We start from the raw sequence: 20566 nt of genomic DNA, 5'->3' as shown, positions 1-20566 counted from the left end.
CTGGCCTGATTCTGTGGGCCTCCCTTATCGTCATGCCTGTTTCAACCAACATTTCACTTCTCCAATACAAGGGTTATAATCCTGATCGATCAGTAACATCAAGGATCAGATTAGGAAGTGGTCCTGTTCAGAGTCCCTTATCTCTGGGATAAAGGCTGTCCAGTTTAGAAAAAAAATCAGGATGGAATAAAATGGTCACTGATTACAGAACTTGTGCAAGAACAGAGTTATAGGGAAAGAGTGTGCAATGGGTCCGATAGGAGACCAAAAATGACCACAACGATCAACTGTTAATTCCCAGGAGGAAGGCTTCCTGAAGTTGTGTGTCTGTGTGCATTTACACAGGGTCCCTGCTAATCTTTTCTGCGTTAGTCCATTTCTATTAAATGGGAGTTAAAAAAAACAAATCAGCCAATAAGGTAAATTAATACTAAATACTAAATACTAAATTCTAAATTAATACAAAGAAAATATTGGGACATATGGTCAAAGAGATTCATGAAGAATGAACAGGGCGTGGAGGGCTGACAGAATAGTGTGGTAAAGGAAACCTGAGGTTATTGAGAATGCAACATACAAAGTCAGCGAAAGCAACACAAGCCTTTGGGTTTTAAAATGGAGGAAGTGTCAGAGATAGGAAGGACCAAGCCCAGGAGGGATTTTCAATACAATTACACAAATTATATAAATGGGGTGTTAGAGAACTCAGGTGAATCATGTGGGAAGGACAGGCATGATAGGCGAATGGGACTTGTTGCTAGATGAAATGCAGTGTTTAGGATAAACTGAAATCTATCGAGCAAGGAGATGGGAGATGTACAGGATAGCATATGGATGGTCTGGTCTAGAGGTGTTACCGGCATGGATCAGGGTATCAGCAACTGATGGACTGAGAAGACTATAGCTGCTTCATTTGTTTCAGCACCTTCTTATGATAGATGGATGGCAAGGTCCATGAATTTCCATACCCTATTTATTTCCCCAGCAATCCTGAGCTAACGCCTCGAGCAACTGCAAGTTCAAATTCATCCTTTCAAGAAGTCTTGGCAATCCCAGTGCGGTGTAATGGGGCTAAAGACCTGACATTGTGTAGAATAAGGGGAATTGTGCCTTGTCTACCTAGGCACTCAGCCATGGAATGGCAAAGACAACTCAGAAACTGGAGAAAGCATTGGAGAAATTTCACTGCAGAGTACCTGGTAAGCAACAGGAAGAAATTAAGCAGACGCAGTAAGTAAAGTATGATGGAAATTAAAAGTACTTACAGAAACAAGGAAGAAATCAACACTCAGGAAAAGACTCAGCGGCAAGTGCATGAAGGAACAGGACAAGGTCTAAGCCACAAAGGAGTTCCACCAGAGTGCACCCAATGTAATCCACTTTACAGAGTCGCACATGCAAAACAAGACACCAGGATTAGGCTGTAGAGGTAGCAGTAAAAAATTAAGCTGGGACCACAGCAGTCTGAGGAAATCCCAGTTGTAGTGGACATAAAGGAAGTTGAGCTCTTCCTCGGAAATACAGAAGGCCCACAGCAGAAATTTCATTCCCCTGATGGTACAGACCCACAAGATGATTACTGATAGATAGATTAAAGTGAGTGGCTGCGAAACGAATTTAAAACTGGGTAGAGGGCGATTCTTTTGGACACTATATCGTGGTTGAGAAAGGCGGTCCTCCATTAAACTTTGTGGCTTGAGACATACAAGAGTCAGAGTGCAAGTTCTGACATCTGCTAAACTATGCTACGTAGGGAAAGAAGATTGCAGAGACTTTGAATGTGATTCCTAATCATTAGAGTTCTTTATTACATGGAGCTATAGAAAGAACATATAGCTTCAAGCATTCTTTGGTTGACAGACATTGAGGACATTCCAATCCTAGCATTGCAAGAGAGGGTCAGATCCTATTTTGCTCTCAAAACAGAAAAAGACTACAAAGGAGGAGGTGGCCAGACACCAGACATCGTTCTGAACTACAGTTTCCTCTTTCAGAATATAATTACTAAGAAGGAAACCAGCACGGATCCCATTTGTCTCTTTAGATTTTTCTGTGCTTTTACATTGAAGGGAACACTGTTTCTGAAAACTCATCCCTCTCTTCAGAGAAGAACCGGATTTTTATTGAAGTCGATACACATGGAGAAAGTTTGTCTACTTATGAACAGATCTTATCCGAGAATCTGCAACAACAGAAACTGCAGTCACTGTTCGATGAGGAAGTTGCTTCCAGAGTCAGAAGCCAGACCACTGTTGAGGTGTGCAAATTAACTGTGAACATGTTCAATCACTAATTATAGCAAGTTTCAAAATGTCTTGTAGCCACTGAAGTGACCGCACAGAGATATTCTGAATTGTGGAGTTAGAAACAGGTCTTCAATCATGTTTCGAAGAGATCCCAGAGTTTCGAACCAAATTCAAGACCACAGAAACCTCAGTCCAAGTGCAAGGTACCACATCTGCACAGGCAGCTGATAACTGCATGCACCAAATCCCCACAATCACGCATTGAAAACATCAATGTGAGTTTGACATGTTTAGGAAAAGCGTTCGATTCTCTGCAAAAGCCCACCAAGAAAAAGTGCACAATTTCAAACAGCTAATAAGGAAAAAAAAAACTTTAACCCTAAAGGCGATCACGTTAATATTCACATTGTGGAAGGTATTGATCTGCATAGCTCTTAGCTGCAGGCTCCAAGTGAAAACCCACCGGCCAGCCATGGGAGAGCTAGAGACTGTTTCTTCAGTCAAAGTCTGAAATGCTCATGGAGCTCACGGAGTTACAGAATGCCTTGGCACAGTTTAAACTTGAACATCAGAACGAGCCTGAACAGCTCAGGAGTGGCACAGTCTGCAACTCACTCAGTGCAACTACTGAAAACTGAAATTCCAGCTGTTAGCAGTCAAAGCAATCAAGCCTTGCAGGCTCAAAACGAGAAGCTTGCAGAAGATTTATAACAAATGTTCAGAACTCCCTGTTGAACGACTAACTGAAAAAAACCCCCCTCTGCTCCAGTTAATGTAGTTCAAGACAAACCCTGGAAGGGAGAACAAGAATCTTTGTTCTTTATTAATCACAGAGATCACCTGCAGAAGGACGCTGCCCTTTAAAGTAGGTCTGCAAATACCACACAGGAATTTCCTATCCACTCTACTTTGACGGTACGGTTGTCTGTGATGGTACAGTGCTATATTCTCATGAGCCTGCAGCTCAGCACCTTCATGCTGCACTATCTACAGAAAGAGACATTCCTGTCCGAGAAGTAATTGAGAACTTATCACCTCCTTGCCGCCTGCATTGTCTTTAGATCACTTTTTTGATCCATTGCATTCGTCCTTTGATCAGAGAGCAAAGCAGATGGAGAATTTTACTTGCTGTTCAGCATTTTGGCTGTAATAATCCAAATCCTCCTTTGAATAAGTTCCCCCCACCCCAACCCTCCACGTTGATTTGTTTCAACTGCAGTTAGATTCAAATCTTTGTAAATGTCGCAACCGAAAGACTGGCCATCACTAGAAGCTATCATTCAACTGTATCAATGTGCTAATCCTCCACGAGAATGACAAGAAACAAAATATATCCACCATCTTCTCCAAGAGAATGGAAAATGCAGTTGGAGATAAGTCCCTGAAGCTAAAGAGTCTTAGAACATAGAACATAGAACAGTACAGCACAGTACAGGCCCTTCAGCGCACAATGTTGTGCTAAACTTTTACCATAATCCTAAGGTCTATTTAACCTCCACCCTTACCTTATACTATCATCCATATGCCTATCTAATAGTCGCTTAAATGCCCCTAATGAGGCTGACTCCACTACCCTAGACAACAAGGTGCAGGGCTGGATGAACACAGCAGGCCAAGCAGCATCATAGGAGCAGAGAGGTTGACATTTCGGGCCTAGACCCTTTTTCTGATGAAGGGTCTAGGCCCGAAACGTCAGCCTCTTTGCTCCTATGATGCTGCTTGGCCTGCTGTGTTCATTCAGCCCTGCACCTTGTTGTCTCGGATTCTCCAGCATCTGCAGTTCCTACTATCTCTGACTCCACTACCCTCTCCGACAATGTATTCCACGCCCCGACCACTCTCTGAGTAAAGAACCCACCTCTGATGTCTCCTCAATATCTACCTCCACTCACTTTAAAACTATGCCCCCTTGTAATAGCTACCTCCACCCTAGGAAAAAGTCTCTGGCTGTCTACTCTATCTATACCTCTGATCATTTTGTACACCTCAATCAAGTCACCTCTCATCCTTCGTCGTTCTAAAGAGAAAAGCCCTAGCTCTCTCAACCTTTCCTCGTATGACCTTCCCTCCATTCCAGGCAACATCCTGGTAAACCTCCTCTGCACCTTTTCCAACGCTTCCACATCTTTCCTGTAATGAGGCGACCAGAACTGGACACAATACTCCAGATGTGGCCGAACCAAGCTTCTGTACAGCTGGAGCATAATTTGACGGCTCTTGAACTCAATCCCTCTATTATTGAAAGCTAACACACCATACGCCTTCTTAACAACTCTATCCACCTGAGTGGCAGCTTTCAGGGAACTGTGGACATGAACCCCGAGATCCCTCTGCTCCTCCACACTGCCAAAAATCTTTCCGTTAACCCTGTATTCTGCTTTCAAGTCTTGTGGGAAGTTTCAGTAATAAAAGTGTCAAATGATTATGGTAAAATGGGTGCACTGTTAAAGAATCTGGGGGATGGGAAGAGATATAAAGGGGAATTGCACCTTTGTTCTTAGTAAAGCTAGTCACCTTCTGTACACAGTTATGTTCAATTAACCTGTTGGTTATCACTCACAAGAGTGTGACTCCCACATTACTATATATACGATCACCCTCTTCTACTTTGCAACAACGGTGCTGTGAAGAAGAACATTGGCTGCTATATATTTTAGCGCGCTGCTTAGTTCCAGCACTTGGTGCTGTTGGGTTGGTGGATAACTGGTGGTTTGTTTGGGGGGGGTGGGGTTGTGGTTCAAGGCTACTGAAAACTGCCAAAAATAAGACTTATTGAGATAACTTACAGCATTTTATAGGGCAGTGATGGAGATCTACATTCAAAAGTCACAGGGCAAATACAGCAATGATCTTATTTTATCTTTTATGAGCCTATCCAAAGTTTTAACTGTGGGGTCAAAGGTCAAACTCATTCTTTGAAACAAAGGGACCACTTTTGTCCCACCTCTCTCTCGCCAGAAGCTCAAGGTTTACTTTGTACAGAGATGTTGTGGACATCCTGTAGATCATTGTCAGTGATGTTTTAATACTGCCACACAATACTTCTATTCTTCATTGCGTCTAAAAGCTGAGAACATTTCCGCTCCCGTAAAAATGGCCTTAAAAAAAAAATTTGACCTATTCATCTTGTCAAGCAGCCCCGGGGGGAACAGCATTCATAATGGTCCGCTTTATTCATCAGAGATTGAAATACGTTGGATCCAGCAAAGCCAATCAGTTTGGAAGATTTTGTAAATTTGAAGCAGCCTGATATCTTTGTGACTGCAATGCTGAAAAGGAAAAAGTTGCAATTGCACCTTTCAGGACCTCGGGATGTCCCTGAGGCCATTTGAAAGCTAGTCACTGTTGTACGAAGAAATATGGTAGTCAATTTGCACCCAGCATGCCCCCTCAAAGAGGATTATCCAGTTAGTTCATTTTAGTGATAATGGCTGAGATGAATATTGGCTTTAACACCTCTGCTCATTTTGAATCAATGGACTACAACATCAACAACAACTATTTATATTGTTTCTTTAATGTAGGTGTTTCACAGGAGCATAGCCAAACCAATCTGTTTCACTGAGCTACATAAGGGTCTATTAAGGCAGATGAGCAAAAGCTTGGTAAATGAGGTAGGTATGAAGGTGTGACTTAAAGAATGAAAGTGAGGTTCACCTGAAAGGACAGACTTGGCCTACACCGAATGCCTCATCTGAAAGATGATAGGTTCAAGACTGTAGCATTTCCTCGGCACTACGCTCAAAGTATCAGCGTAGGTTTCACTGTCAAATGTGGAATCCTGTCCACTTAGTCTCTCCTATTTGTCTACTGTTGTAGTGATGAGACCATTTTTAGGTTGAGACTGCTATTTTCTAATGGAAAAGCTTTACCAATGCTCTTACCAAGAAACTGGATTTTTGATGTGGTAGAAATTGTGTGAAGAAGTTGTATGGGGTACTATTGATATAATATTTGGAGATTTAGGTTCTAAAGTAGAAGGATAACATACGGCTTTAATTTTGATTTGTACTTCTAGACTGTGTGCTTTACAAAGGGCAGGGTGTTAATTTCATGTTCAACTTCTGTAGGTAGTGACAAGTTATCTAGAAGCTTGTTTGCATGCACTTAAATTAGGTCTTAAAATGCTTGAAGTGAATAATTCAGCGCATCAAAAACAAGGATAGAAGAGAGAAAAGGATGGCCAGTTAGCTGGTAACATGGTCTCCAATGACACAGGGAGACAGAGACAGAAACAAGTTCACTTAGAAAGGCAGCGAGAAGACAGGAGCAGGTCATTCAGACAGAAAAAGGTCTGTAACTGCAGCAGTACAATTCAGCAGCCATTACAACAGTCATGGCTAAAGAAATGACGTCCCAAATGACTTAATGTTAGTAAAAGCGGCAGAAACAAGAAGGTTGTCCATTGCGCGAATGCAGAGATATATCAAAAAGAAAGAGATTACAGCGACGTCAACTGTCACCTAAATTTGGCAGCCTCCTCTAAGGAAGAAGCGAAACCTACTCTTAAGTATGTGGCTGTAGCGACTGAAAAAACAAAGGAAGAGTCATACAGAGTTAAGGACGATGAGGACGAGGATGGTAAAGAAGATTTTCTGTTCTAGAGTCGCGCACTCCAAGCTTGTATGTTTTAGTTAATTTAAGTGGATAACTATTGGATTCGTCAGGGCCTGGAGTGAAGCCAATATCTGTAGCTCGCTGATCCCAGCAGTGGCAAGCTAGAATTTGCCATCTGGTATGAGGTAAGACTATGCTGCTTTGAGACTTCACTATAACCAATCAATACCCATTGTTGGTTGCTGGATCTTGAACACTTGTGGTTTTACACTTAAAATGACACAGACACTCTGGGGATGCTGCTAAAATACAACTTGTGGGTTCGAAGGACAAACACACACACACAAGAAAACGACCCTTAAGCTATTTTCCACAAAGGTGCAAATGGATTGCAGATAAGTTGTGAATTTTAAATTCTGAGGTCGATAGGTTTTTAATGGCCAAAGGAGATGGTAGAAGCAGATCAATAGTGATGTTTAACAGGCATTTAGACATCCATGGGAATGGGTAGGGAATAGAGGAATATAGACCTTGTGCACGTAGATAGGATTAGTTTAGAATGGCATCATGGCCAGCACAGACATGTTGGGCCGAAGGGCATGTTCCCGTGCTGTACTTTTCCATGTTCCATATTCATGGTCTGTGATTGTAATAAGTGGGCATTTCTCACTTAGCAATTGGAGTAGGAAATGCACTGCACACACAATAGAATATATTGTATGAAACAGCTAGATAAAGTATTCATAGTTTTATAATGCAAAGTAACAGTGGGCTAAAGAAAGTCAATCTCATCAGCTGCCCCATTTTGTTTGCCTGTGATGTCAAACCTTTAGTTTTTCAGCTGTTAAAGGGCACAGAAATTGTCCTGATATCTGGGCCAAAATTCATTCCTCATTGATAACCATCAAAACAATTGTTTGGTCGTGAATGTTCTTGGTCTTTCTGAGATATTCTGCTGGGTTGTTCCAGAAACCCTGATTAAGTGGGTCAGAGATTCTACTGTATTTCTTGTAAAAATATAATAAATAGTGGCAGAGATTGCATACAAATCTCAGACATTGACTAGCCAGCAATATCATTATTGTTCGTGTGACAAAGCTGCTGTGTTTGTCTAAAGCAATCGTGAGCACACCTCAACAAGGAAGCCATCAGTTATGAAACAGTCTGGGACATCAAGGTAAGAATGATGCATCAATGAATGTATATGTTTCCTTCCTTTCTCCTATCATAGAATTCCAACAGTGCAGACGGAAGCCATTCAGCCCATCGAGTCCATGCTGACCCTCCGAACAGCATCCTACCCAGACCAAGCCCCCTACCGTATCCAGTAAGCCCACATTTCCCAAGGCTAATCCACCTAGCCTACACATCCCTGAACACTGCAGACAATCTCAGTATGGCCAGTATGAACCTGCACAGCTTTGGACTGTGGGAGGAAACCGCAGACACAGGGAGAACTACAAACTCCACAGAGATAGTTGCGTGAGACTGGAATCGGGTCCCTGGCACTGTGAGGCAGCAGTGTTAACCAATGAGCCACCGAGTTGCCCAAATAACCTTGTCTGAGTGACTGTAATGTCAAGATTCATCATTCAAGCATTTAAGTGGGATAACTCAGCAACACACAATTATTAAGATTAATTACACCCGGGTTCCAATGTCATGTTTTGATTGAATAATCAACAGTGAAAATGTGCAGCAGTCTTTGGAGATTTTACCCATGATAGAATTCAGTAAAAACATGGTTAAATCTCAGCATTTCCACACATTAGACAGATAAGAGTTGAGCTATCCACACCACAGTTATGCTTAAGAATAGCAAACTCTTCGAAGGAAATACGTTGTTTGAAGTGCTTAAGTAAAGAGTTTACTTTGCTCCTTCATGGGTTTGAGAGTTTATGACTGTCAGAAACTACAAATACAAGCAGACAGAAATTAAACACCAACATTACAATTTAGCACCTTTCATAAATCAACAAGCAAGAGAGAGAAAATTAGTATTTAGTCTTCAGCCAGTGATTAGCTGGCACCAGGATGTTATTCCAAATTACAGACGCAAGCAGAGGCATTAATCAAAGACCAAGCATCCCCATCAATGAAACAAAGCAAAAGAGATCAGCTCATAGAACTACATCAAACTGAAATCCTGGCCCTGGGATAGGTAAGGTCAGATATATCAAATGTTCAAAATGTTTGCTCTTATCCTACAAAGATCTACATTCTAAATCGTTGTAGGAACAGGAGTAGGGCATTCAGTTCTTCATTATCACATTGCTGTCTCTGGGAGATTGCTGTGTGAAAATTTGCTGATGCTCTTCCAACAGCACAGGAAGTGATTACACATCCTCAACCTACAGCACATGGACTGCTCACTATCACCTTGTCAAGGGCAATAAATGCTGGCCCAGCCATGTTCCACAAGTGAATTAAAAATATCCTTTAATTAAGAAGTGTGACGTAAATGAAAACTAATTACTCTTAGAGCTTACTTCACCATTCCATTAAATCCTTGCTGATATGCACCTCAACTCCATTTACCTTGCACTGCTCCGTATCTCTCCAGACCCTTGCCTAACAAACATCTTAATTAATGGTTTAGGATTTTAAACAATTTATAAACAAATACCAAATCAAGGCAGCTAATTGTATAAATATTGACTGGCGAAATATATTTAGACAAAGCAGTAGCACTCATATGGAATGCGCAGAGTCAATAATCAGTGTTTGGACACAAGCGTCACCAGCAAAGCCAGCAATTGTTGGCCTTCCAGATTCAGACCTTGAGAAGGTAGTGGTGAGCCATAGCCATCAATAGTTGCAGTCTGTCTGGTGTTGACAATACCACAATGCATAAGACTCTAATGGTGCAGTGGTTATGTCCCTACTTAGGAGCCAAGAGGCCTGGGTTCAAATCCCACCTGTGCCAGAGGCATGCAATCACATCTCTGAACAGGCTGCTTTGAAAATATCTCCACAATGTGTAATCTGAATGTTAATACCCCCACAAAAATATGCAATTTTTTTTTGTTGTTAGACTGGCTGATTAAAATTGACTTCAATTCTTGGCATGAGACGATCCCGTTGAAGCAGTAATGTGCATCCAAGCAAACTCAAAGTGTAATTCATCTTTTATTACAGCTCAAGAAAATTTGCGTCTCTGAACTCCTCCAGGAAACTCCCATTAAATATACTTATATCCCACTTCCCAAATTCCTTCACTCTCACTGGCTTCCACTTATCAGCAACCTCTGAGTTTGAATAAAATAAATACAAAGAAATTCTTTTCACTGGTGGAGGTATCGATAAACAGAAGACATAGATTTACGTTAATTGGCAAAGGAAACTAGAAGGGAGTGCAGAACTTAAGCAATTTGTTCTAATGTGGAATGCACTGTCTAAAAGGGACATGAAAGTAGATTCTGCAGTAACTTGCAAAAAGGAATCGGATATATATTGGAAAAGGAAGTATTTACAGGCCTGTCGGGATAGAACATGCTGAGGGGAACATCTTGGATTGCTCCCACAAGGAGCTGACACAAGGATGATAATATGATGGTCCAAAGAATCCCGCTAAGGTCCTTTAAGAAACTCTGCTCCGTACTGATTGTATTAATGCAGCTGAGATCTTTTCCCTCAATCACTTTGACAAGGTCTTTATAAAAAGCATAAGTTCCACTAAAATAAAGGAAGACTATTGATTGAATAAAATGAAATGGAGATTTACTTCTTCCTTCCAGTTTCTAAATTACTGTGCCTTTCTGCCTCTGTTCCAGGCAAGAGTTTGTCCATTTCACTCCTCATCCTCTATTGTCTTTTTCCTCGCAACCAAAACTGGTCTCAAATCAGCGAACAAGAGTTGCACAAAAGCAATCTCTTCTCAACTGCCTGCCTTTAGCACCCGTCCTCTAGACTCAACATAGATGGTTTGTTAGAGATCAGTCGGTTCAGCTCCAGGATGTCACTACAGGAGTTCCTCAGGCTCGTATCCTTGGCCCAATGTCCATTGATTGCTTCATCGATGAGCTTCCTGCATCATATGATCAGAAGTGTTAACGTTCACAGATGATCACACAATGTTTAGCTCTGTTCACCACTCCCCAGATACTGAAGCAGGCTATGTCCAAATGCCGCAGGACTTGAACAATATTCAGGCTTTTGCTGATAATTAAGAAGTCACAGTCATGCCACACAAATGCCAGGCAACAACCATTCCCAACATGAGATCATTTGACCATTGCCCCTTGACAATCAATCATACTACTGTGACTGAATCTCCCATTATCAACACCGCTGGGGGTAACCACTGACCAAAAACTGAACTGGACCAGCTTTATAAATGCTGTGGCTTCAGAAATAGGTCAAAGGCTAACTAACACCTGCGCCCCCCCCCCCCCCCCCCCCCCCCCCCACCGCCCCACCGCCCCGCTGCCCCGCTCCCCCCCGCCCCTCACCCCCACCCCCCAAACTCTCCAAAGCCTGTCCCCACCAACTGCAACACACAAGTCAGGAGTGTTAAGGAATACTCTCCACTTGTCTGAATCTGAGACAATCTGAATCTTGTCTGAGTGAAGCTCCAATAACACTCAAGAAGGTCAACACCATACAGGACAGAGCAGCCCACTTAATTGGCATTCTGTCTAACATCATCAATATTCATTTCCTCGGTCACCCACGCACAGCAGCAGGAGTACATACAATCTCCAAATCCGTTGCCACAACTCACCAGATCTTCTCAGACAACACCTTTCAAACCTCTGCCCTCTACACCTAGAAGGACAAGGGCAGAAGTTATATGGGAACACCACTGTCTGCAAGTTTTCCTCCAAGTGATGCACCATCCTGACTTGACCTAATATTACCTTTCCTTCAGTGTTGCTGGGTCAAAATCCTCGAACTGCCTTCCTCCCCTTGGTACCTACAGCGTATGGACTGGTGTGGTCCAAGAGGCAGCTTATCACCACTTTCTCAAGGACAGTTAATGATGGGCAACAAATGCTGGTCCATCTCATGCAAAGGCCAACAGCTCCGACAATACAGCACACATCTGTAAAGCAGTGAAATTGCAGCTGAGATTACATGCTCAAATCTCTGGCGTAGAGCTTAAAACCACAATCTTCTAGTTCAGAAGTGAGAGCGTTACCAATGGAATTGGAGCTGAGTCAAAGATACTGCTTGCTAATAACCTCAAAATTCAAAATTCAATTCTGGAGAATAGGACCAACAATGAGAGGTCAGGGCCGTGGCAAGGAGAAGTGTCGAAATACTTTGGCCAGGTGGGTTGGTGAAAGAGAACGAAGGAAACGAGGCATATGTAACGACAAAGAGGTTCATAAGCTAATCACCTATTGCTGGAGGTGAGATCAGAGGGGATGGAAGAAAGGGGTTTGCAATAGAGAACAGCAACTGGGGGATTACCTTTGCATTTCAACATGACCTTGGAATGGTGAACCGTTTCCACAGATCAGAGCAGAGCTTTAAACAGTCTGGCAGTCCTGGCACCAATTGTCTGCCATGTTCTTTCAAGTCCTTTGTGTAGAGAGGTTTATAAAATCGTGAGGGGTATGGATAAGCTGAATGGCAGGTATTCTTTCCCTAGTGTAGGGGATTTCAATACAATGGGGCATACTTTTAAGATGAGTGGAGACAGGTTTTAAAAAGACATGACGAGCAACTTTTTTTACACAGAGATTGGTTCGTGTGTAGAATGAACTGCCAGAGGAAGTGGTGGATGCGGGCACAATTACAAAGTTTAAAAGACATTTGGGTAAGTACATGAATAAGAAATGTTTGGAGGGATATGAGCAAAGTGCAGGCATGTGTGTCAGTTTGCATGCTGTATGACTCTATGACTCTATGACTAGAGACAGGCACCATTCTAGAGTGAAAGACCAAAGTGAGAGAGAGTGGTAGTTTTTTTTTGGAGACAGAAGAATCAAGGCTGGAGGTGAGAATTCTGCTTTGTACCAGTAGCTGCAGAAATGTGGAGAATGGAAAGCCAAAAGCTAGACAGGTAGAACTTTGAAAGTACTGCCATAGTTCTTTTTCAAGGGCTACATAAGGAAGGAAGTAGGATTGGGCACTGAAGGAGGAAGTAGGTGTAAAATGACGTAAGGCAGTGATCAGAGATGGTTTTATATGTGATTCACTGGATAGACATGCAAGAGCATGTGAGATCACAAGTCAATAGGCAGGCTGTGGATACAGGTTGGGCAACTTACATTGAGGGAAGATAAGAGGGCGGTGAACTTAAAGGAGAGAGAATCTGGTGAGTTGAGATGAAAGTTGAAATCACCAAGCAGCAGACTGAAGGATGAAACTGATGAAGAATTTTCAGTGAGCAAAGTTTTATTATTTTTAGAAGGGCAGTAGAGAATGATGACTTTTGATGAGGGGGTGGGAGGGGGGGCGCGGAGTTGAAACAAGGTGAGATGCTTAAAGAAGGACAAAGTGTAAAATGAGTAAAAGGTCAAAGCAAGGTGAGATAGTGATAAGCGCCAAACTGTCTCTACAAATAAATGGGACAAGTAGTGGAAGACGTAGCCTGTTTGGGAGACTTAATTAACAGGATATGTCATCAGCCCTCATTCAGGGAAATTAAAGGAGAAATTTGGAACAAAAACTCAATGTTCACAGAAGAAGATAAGAAATGTCACCTTGTGCAGTCTTGCGAAGACACCTGTAAGTTCTCTTGGTGCCAAATACGATAGCACAAGAAACCAATAATAATCAGTTCTAGATCAGTAACAAAGATAAAACTGCCTGGTAATGCACGTTTGATATCTATTGCAAACAGTAGCTAGAAATGAGATGTGTGATCAAATTAGCTACATCTTTTTTTGAGAAAACTTTCTATTCACAACATGGTTTGGACAAGAAAGGGCTCACTTACAACAAAAGATTCCTTAACTGATCGAATTTATTCAAAATTAAGGTTGGCCTTTTCAGTAAAATTTCCCAACTTCCTGGGAGTCATTAATCACAGCATTTCACTCTGTCCTGCGCTTCTGTGCTGTGTGTCAGAACTTGAAACGGCCATTAATTAAAATCTGGAGGGAGAAAAAGGAACAGGCAAGAGAACGCAGTCTTCTCGGTACTTGTTCATTTGTCGTCCTTCAGAAGCGCTGAAGCATTAAATCAAAGTTTCTTTTAAGAGGAGCAAAAAAAAAGCCTCGTTTGAACACGTTTGGTAATAATCAAATCTATTGTGACCTGGGTAAACTAGAAACATTGTCACAATCCCAGCTTTGTGGCAGTCTGGCATTCAGAGAATACATTAGATGTCTGCATGTCCCAGATTAGTAAACATTATGGTGCCCTGCAGAGAGCCACATGGATGGGTACAGTGGTGCCACTATGCAGAGCAGCATTGATCAAAACACTAACCACAGATAAAAGATCAATTTTACTCCGACTTCACTTCAGCGCTTCAAAGCATGCTTTCTTTGCACAAGAGAGTTTCCTTCATCACAGACGGTCTAATAATAACCACAAATGGTTGCAACTTGGCTGGGATTTGCAAGGATGATGGGTGATCTAACGCAGAATCTGCACATTCTATTTGCGGAGAGTGGCTCTGTGAAAAGAAAAGGGGCTCTTTTATTTGCCTTTGCAGCCCAGCCTGCTTTCAGCCCTGAGCTCTTACTGAGCCACAGCTTTGCTTGGGAGCTTCAGGCACTGTGGCTAGCGCACAATATCAGCTGCTTCGAACTGGCCTGTGGTTAACCCTTTCATGGACTGATCACCCTGCTCGTATTTTCACCCTCACAGTATTTGTCATGTCTGCAGGGTAAAGCATTGAAGTTACGGAGTCCATTCAAACACCCTCCCCACCTCAAATACCCTGGGATCACAGCGGCTGATGACACTGAATGGTAGCCCGTGCCACTCAGTATCATAGAATCCCTACAGTGTGGAAGCAGGCCATTCGACCCATCGAGTCCACACCAACCCTCCAAACAGCATTCCCCTAGATCCATCCCTGCAACCGTGCACTTCCCTTGGCTATTCCATCCTGCCTGCACATCCCTGGATACTATGGGGCAATTTAGCATGGCCAATCCACCCAACCTGCACATCTTTGCACTGTGAGAGGAAACTGGAGCACACAGACACAGGGAGAATGTGCAAACTCCACGCAGACAGTACCCAAGGGTGGAATTGAACCAGGGTCTCTGGTGCTGTGAGACAGCCGTGTTAACCACTGAGCCGTCCCTGTATGTGGTATCACTCTCAACTCTGAGGCAGGACGAGTGCTCAGTTTGTACTCCAGGGACTTCAACACCAAATCTAAGGTGTCACACCAGTGCAGTACTGAAGGAATGCTGCACTGTTAAACTGAGGTCACATCTGACATCAGCTGAGTGCAAAAGACACTATTTCAAAGAGCAGGGAAGTTCCAGGAGATCTCACAATTAACATTTTTCCCCAATAAATAAATCAATACTTTTTAAAAAAAAGACAAGCTGGTGGTTGTCACACTGCTGCTTGAGGATTTGTGCTTTGTGCATATTAATTGCTGCATTTCTTGCACTCCAGCCATGGTAAGATCGCCAGTTGAATTTGAAGGTGGCTCAGTCGTTTACACAACCTGGGTCCTCATTTCTGAAACAGCCGGTATGTGTGCTTCCAATTTACCTTGTTATCTCCCCACACCCAGAGATAAACTGGGGGAACCCGATATTCTGTAATGTTTCATGTCAGGAAAGGTTGGATGGAAGTCTCCTGAAACCATCAGCCATAATGGCCATGACGTATAATGGCAGTCAAGGATGGCAGGAACAGTGATAGTCGCAGTGCCTCTTCCACGGAAAAACCAGCCATCAATCTCTCATCCAAAGTAATACAAAAGGGTGGGAAATGGAAATGTCAAAGCTAGTGCACAAGGGAGCAATGCCCTGGCAAAGATTGGGTTAAGACATGTACTTCAGACAAAGTGGTTACTGATATTGACAGGAAAGTGAGAAATGTCTTTCCTTCCCAGCAGTAATTCTTTATCATGGCATGTGCAAAAATGCATACTTGGCAAAATAGAAAATGATGAAAATCTTGAAGGAAAAAGCTTAGATTTTAAACTGCAGGAGCGATCATTCAGATCAAGAACAAAAACTGGGATTATTTTGTACCATTAATATTATAAAAAAGATTCATAGTAGTGTAATCAAACCAGAACAGATGCCACCGAAGTGGGGTATCGCTAAGGAATTGGTTGACAAGTAGGTCTTAAGGAGCATCTTAAAAGAAGGGGTGAGGCAGAGGGGATTTGGGAACATTCAAACACAAAAACAATCATAAGCTATTTGAACCCTCAAACATGCTCTACAATACAATTGCCTTTGATCCATATGCTTTGATAATCCTATAAAACTTGATAATTTTCACAAAAATCTATCAATTTCAGTCTTGAAAAAAATTAACTCTCTGATATTCCAAAATGTTTAAGGAAGAGAGTTCCTGATTCTGAGGAAAAAAAACACTTGTGGACTTCACTCTTGAATGTGCCCAGGGTGAAATTTAAAGGTGTGCTCCCTAGTCCTGGAATAACCCACCAGAGGAAACAGCTTCTTTGTATCTAATCAAATCTCTTAGTCATTTAAAATGCCTTAACCTGCTAGATTCAAGTTCACACAACCCATGTTTGCGTAGTCTGTTTTTATAGTTGAACCCCTCATGTCCCATGGACATGGTGAGCCTGTGCTGTGTCCCACCAAGCCAAAATCTCTTTCCTGAAATGTGATGCCTGGAATGGAACTGAAAGTAACACACGAGCTAGGATCTGACCAAAGCTCTGCACAACTGAAGGATAGCCTCTTCTGTTTGAGAAAACGACCAAGATTTAATTAGCATTGTTGATTACTTTTTATACTCGCAGACTAGTTTGTAGCGGTGTGTGTATGTGGATACCTGCATTTCTCTGTTCCACTACAATTTCTTGACTTTTCACCAGTAACAGAATAAAATGATTTGTCTTTCTTGAATCTGGTATTGTGATCATGAAAGGCAGTACCAACTGGGATGTCTTAGGTCAATTCATGGTTACCAATCCTTCTTACTACTTTATCCACATAACTGATAGCAAATGAGAATGATGTCCATATAAAGTTCTCAGCAGAAGGGAGGCATGTCGTTGTTGAACAATAGATGTTTATTGTGTATTACTTAATAGCTAGTTGCTTTACAATTACAGCCTTTTCTGAGACCACAGGCCAGGCTAGGGAGTAAGTGTACATTATTGTTTAACTAAATAGAGCTTAGCACTCAATGTGCAAGTGGAACTGGAAACAGTTTCAATCCTTGAACTTGCAACTGCTTAGCTCCTCCCAGTAACAGGCCTTTAAATCCTGATGGGCAGAGCTTACCTCATGATGTCAGTTAACTCTTTTAGATATAAACTGTCTTATACTTCACAAACCAAAGTGGGCGACTATGCATTCCTAGTATTGAAGGCTGTCTGCTGATGTTTCACCCACTCACTTTGTTTATTTATAAGAATTTGTAACCTTGTGCTCTCATCTACAAAACTTACTCTACTTTCTAATTTAATGGTGTCAGCAAAACAAAACCTGTTCCCATTAGCTGATGGACCAGGGGACACAGATTTAAGGCCTAGAGAAAGAGATATTAGGTGGCATGAGAAAGAATTGCTTTCATTCAGAGATGATAATGACCTGAAATATGCTGCCTATGGGATGGTGAAAGCTATGACCATCTATGATTTTGGAAAAAAAAATAGATGAGCATTTGAGGAAATGATACTTCCAAGGCTACAGGGAGAGAGTAGAAGAATTGGATTGATTAGATGCTCTACAGAAAACTGTTATGGACTCAGTTCACCAGATAACCTCCTTCTGTATTCTGATGACACTATAAAGCTATGGACTGATGTAGGGCTATTGGTAGGCAGGGTTACAGAACTGTACGTGGATCAGAGGATGTAGTGTTAAAATTCAGCACAGGATGATTATGAGGTTAATATTGCAACCCATCTGATTCATCCTAACACTGTGGCAGAAAAATTGGAAATGAAACCAAAAGAGATAGCATTGATCTTTCCAATATTTGACTGCAAAAAAAAATTGTAGGTTTTCTGAGTGCGAATTTCTGACGAGTATTCTAATGACAGAGATATAATTAATAGGAAAAAAGAAAATATTTGGTTTCATCAACATATATGTGAAAGCAGATAAATGAAGATGATACTAATGGACAGGAGGCCGATGTGAAAAAAAGGACCAAGAATAAAAATTTGAGGAATTTTGGCCACAATAGTACTTGCAGGGGAAAAGAAGCCATTAGGTCTGCATGAGAAGTCAAATACTGTTTTTTTCCTTTTGAATAGGTCATCCTGAGATTTTCGAAAGACTACTTCTTGACTTTTGAATGTCACATTTTTAGGAAATTTTCTTTGATTATCAGGGGCTATTTTTCATTCTCACTGACAATTTATTTGGTGACGCTGTCATGTAGTAACAATACCTTCAGTATTTGGGCTCACTCTGGAGCAGAATTAGAAAAATTCATCAATATCCTCAATTATTCTCAACTCTCAAGTAAACTTAGAGCTACAACACACAAGGAAAGCACTTATTTTCGACACCACAGGATTTCAATTGGGAGAAGATAACAGGCATAAGTTAACTAATTTTTTTTTCAAAATAACTGACACACACAAAGTCATTATCCTAAACATACCTTCCACAGCCTAGAGAGGTCACAGCTATTGTGTTTCCATCACATGTGCACAAAGCTGGAAAATTTTAACCTAATAGTTACAAAACTCCATTTCAAATCTTAATCTCAGATTCAGATTTACCAGTTGACTGGATTCAATAAAGTAGTAGCCACTACAGTTTTTCCAAGTTGAGTAGCTCCTGAACACAGCCTTAAGCTCTGATCACCATTATAAAGTGGGGTACGGAGAGGCTATAATTATGACTTTCTCGGATGACAGCAGAACTGAGATCATACCTTCTGGGAAAGGATGAACCAGTCGGTTCTCTTTGCCCCTAAAAAGAGACTTGCTGAGAGGTAACCTAATAGAGACCTTTCAAATTCTGCAAGGTTTAGCTGGACTAGAATTTGAAACTGTTTCCGCATGGAGAAGAGAAAAACTTGAAGGCTGCGCAGATAAGATCATCATCACGTAACCAAACAGGAAATACAGAAGAAATGTCTTCACCCAGGGAGAATGCTGTCACCACAGTGAGTAGTTGAATCAATTAGTAAAGGTCCACTCAGAGGAAACTAGATAGGCAAATGAAGGAGATGATGATACAGCACAACATGGACAACGCTCAAGGCTAAAATAAAAACAAAATACTGCGGATGCTGGAAATCTGAAAACCAATTCTGAAGAAGAGTCTAGGCCCAAAACGTCAGCCTTCCTGCTCCTCTGATGCTGCTTGGCCTGCTGTGTTCATCCAGCTCCACACCTTGTTATCTCTGAAGAAGAGCCATACTGGATTTGAAACATAAACTCTGTTCCTCTGTCCACAGATGCTGCCCAACCTGCTGAGTTTCTCCAGCATTTTCTGCTTTTTATCACTCGAGACTATTTTGCTCTTTATGAGATAATGGCAGATTTTCCAAGGATGCCAATTCTTTTTCCAACCTTCACCTCCGACTCTTTGCAGTCCAGGGACTCCTAAATGCAGGTGTCTCTGACGCTCAAGTTGACATGCTGCATTTCAACTTTCCATTGCTCTTCCGATCACAGATTATTTCTCTGCCTTGCACATGCTGTTAATGGGTGTAAAAGTGAGATGCATTTGGTGCCTCTCAGCAGCAGGGAGGGAACATGTATTTTGAGGAGCAGTGAGGCGCAGGAACGTGACTGTTGATTCGAGAGACTGAGGGCTGGTGTTGCAGTGGTTGCTCTGGCTGAAGCACTGTCCAAGCGGGAGATGCAGCTGTTGACCTGTTGAACAGGTGGGTGGATGTGAGCTACCTGATCAAGGTCATCACCCCATTGGATCCATCTTGCAAAGGTGAAAAGGAGTGAGTGGCAGTAGGACATTTGGCAAGAGGGTCTGCTGACTGAGTGAGTGGGAAGAGGGAGTATTGGGAAGAGGGGCTGCTGAGTGAGTAAGTGAGTGTGAGTGAGTGAGTGAGAGAGAGAGAGAATGAGTGAGTGTGTGAGTGAATGAAAGGAGGGTGTATTGGAAAGAGAGGACTGCTGAGAGTGTGAGTGAGTGAGTGAGTGGGAGGAGGGACTAACGGAAAGAGGAGCAGTTGAGTGAGTGGGAGAGCGGGAATAAGGTCAGGAGGGGCTTCAAAATCTTATGCTCCAACAAACAATTATGGAAAGTGAAAGATTATAATTACAAAGATATGGCTCCTCTTAGTGTGTAATTAGAATTATTTGCAAAACTTGGGGTCATAAGAGAGGTTAAATCGGCTTGTATGATTATGTAAAAAGTTGCAAATCTGAATAGCAGTAGAAGACCAAAAAAAGTTTAGGAATGACTGTGAGAGAGGATGAAACTGTTCATCGTTAGATGAGAAAGAATGGAAAGCCTTGAGTGGATCATAAATGCCAGGATAGGCTGGTTGGGTTGAACAATTTATTTCTGGGCTGAATATTCTATGGCATTGAGAAACAGTGGCTAACCATGGAAAGTCAGAGCTAAAAATAAAGCTTTGACACTTTTGGATAGGTTTACTGGCCCAGTGCAGCTCTGTTCACTGCAGATGGATCTCCAGTTGGAAAAATGGCAAAGCTGAATTCTGCTTCTACTCTGTGGTGAAGGATTTATGTTTACAGCAAA

The sequence above is a fragment of the Rhincodon typus genome, chromosome 17 (genome assembly GCF_021869965.1).
Source record: "Rhincodon typus isolate 14 chromosome 17, sRhiTyp1.1, whole genome shotgun sequence".
NCBI lineage: Eukaryota > Metazoa > Chordata > Chondrichthyes > Orectolobiformes > Rhincodontidae > Rhincodon > Rhincodon typus.
The sequence above is the reverse complement of the archived record's forward strand: the minus strand, read 5'-3'. Positions refer to the sequence as shown.